The sequence below is a fragment of the Vigna unguiculata genome, unplaced genomic scaffold (genome assembly GCF_037176805.1).
Source record: "Vigna unguiculata cultivar grain cowpea cultivar isolate G323 ecotype 2 unplaced genomic scaffold, ASM3717680v1 ptg000080l, whole genome shotgun sequence".
Lineage (NCBI taxonomy): Eukaryota > Viridiplantae > Streptophyta > Magnoliopsida > Fabales > Fabaceae > Vigna > Vigna unguiculata.
In genome coordinates, this window is record NW_028196725.1 from 77,501 (window position 1) to 80,000 (window position 2,500).

Sequence of the window (2,500 nt, forward strand, 5' to 3'; positions counted from 1 at the left end):
CGGAGTTCTAGCGGGGCCTCCCGTTGCTTCCAACAACCCAAGAGTCCATAGTATTCGGAGTTCTCGCGTGGCCTCCCATTGATTCAAACAACCCAAAAGTCCATCTTCTTCGCAGTTCAACATCGCCTCCCTCGTTTCCAACAGGCCCAAAGGTCGTCTTCTTCGCAGATCCACGAAGAGCTCATCACGATTTGCCACATTCCATTTCCCACGGGTTGTCAACAACACTTTCTCACACTTCCCGCAATCGAGTACGTGCATGACATGCCAAAGCACATCTTATTTGCCTTCCATCGCACTCAAGACGACGGGTTGTGGAAGAACGATATTGTTCACAACAAGTTCAAGGACAACGTCTCAATCAAGGGACACAACCGAATTATGTTGACTGGGTCGCTAAAGTAAACCCGAGTTCATATAATGCACCGCATCCAAAAGAACTAGCCACAACACGTGCATCACTGAGATGTTTCACTAGATGGAACACGTGCGTGACATTAGGATCCTCCAACACCTCTTCGTGATGGAAAGATAGAATTCGAAGCAACCACAGAAGTACCGTCTAGTGGGTAGGCAACACAGGGACTGATCAACCAATATCACCCAAGGCAACGGGTGAAAATGGAAGAGATGCATGCTTGACCGTTCGATACGCAAGGCATGGAGCCAGCCAGCAAGTGCATCTCGATTACAACTCACACACCCTCACGTTCGCAAGACACCACACCACAAGACGGTCCACCCCCCACCTACCATGGGCAAGCAAGCAAATGGAAACATCAAGTGACGCAGGGTCAAGCATCGCTAGGCATGAAAATAACTTTCCACAATATCCGAGGGACTAGCTGCCGAGCTAACCAACGATCAGTGACGACCGTGTGTTGGTATTAATAAAGCTCAACAACTATGAAGAGGCTAGTTGTGCCATGATAAACATGCTAACGCACGCACCACGTGAGGGGGGAGGCCTCATCAAGCTCCCTTTAAAACCTGCCAGTGTGGAGCTGGCCGGCTCAAGGAGCACTCCCCCCCTATAAGAGGTTAATATGCAAAAGGCAAAATTGTACAAGTAGATACACTTTTTTTGAGCAGACATAAGTCCATATCTCGGGCTATACTTCGAATTTTGATGCGATTTTTTGCAGTAATTCGTAGAATAATGGTATCTCCTTGCTCACCAAATTTCATAATTTTTCTCGAAGGGGAACTATTTTTTTTATTTTTTTTACTTACCGGGTATGTGTAAAATCGGGAAAAATAGAAAAGCACATGTAGACTTCGAATTTCGACCTCATTTTTTCCAGTCCACCACTAAACAATATCAGGAACCTCCCCACAAAATTTCATTCAGTTTGGCCAAGGTCTTAAATTTGACAAATTTTGGCACCAACCTATCTAGTCGCGGTGCACCGACCAACTTGGCCAAGTGCAAAATGCATCCAATTCAAAACTTTTGTGCACCAACACTTTTACAGTACTCATTTGGGGGCATTTGGAGGCCTTTCCAACCCTCACATCTCAAAAACCACGAATTTCATTTTTTCACAAATCTCCCCACCAAGCCATCTAGCTATGCCGTGGTGCACCGCCAACCTTGGCCATGTGCAAAACCCTCCGAACTCAAAACTTTCGTGCACCAAGAATTTCATGGTATTCATTTGGGGGCATTTGGAGGCCATTCCAACCCTCACATCTCAAAAACCACGAATTTCATTTTTTCACAAAACTCCCCACCAAGCCATTTAGCTATGCCGCGGTGCACCGCCAACCTTGGCCATGTGCAAAACCCTCCGAACTCAAAACTTTCGTGCACCAAGAATTTCATGGTATTCATTTGGGGACATTTGGAGGCCATTCCAACCCTCACATCTCAAAAACCACGAATTTCATTTTTTCACAAAACTCCACACAAGCCATCTAGCTATGCCGCGGTGCACCGACCAACTTGGCCATGTGCAAAACCCTCCGAACTCAAAACTTTCGTGCACCAAGAATTTCATGGTATTCATTTGGGGACATTTGGAGGCCATTCCAACCCTCACACCTCAAAAACCACGAATTTCATTTTTTCACAAAACTCCACACAAGCCATCTAGCTATGCCGCGGTGCACCGACCAACTTGGCCATGTGCAAAACCCTCCGAACTCAAAACTTTCGTGCACCAAGAATTTCATGGTATTCATTTGGGGACATTTGGAGGCCATTCCAACCCTCACACCTCAAAAACCACGAATTTCATTTTTTCACAAAACTCCCACCAAGCCTTCTAGCTATGCCGCGGTGCACCGACCAACTTGGCCATGTGCAAAACCCTCCGAACTCAAAACTTTCGTGCACCAAGAATTTCATGGTATTCATTTGGGGGCATTTGGAGGCCATTCCAACCCTCACACCTCAAAAACCACGAATTTCATTTTTTCACAAAACTCCACACAAGCCATCTAGCTATGCCGCGGTGCACCGACCAACTTGGCCATGTGCAAAACCCTCCGAACTCAA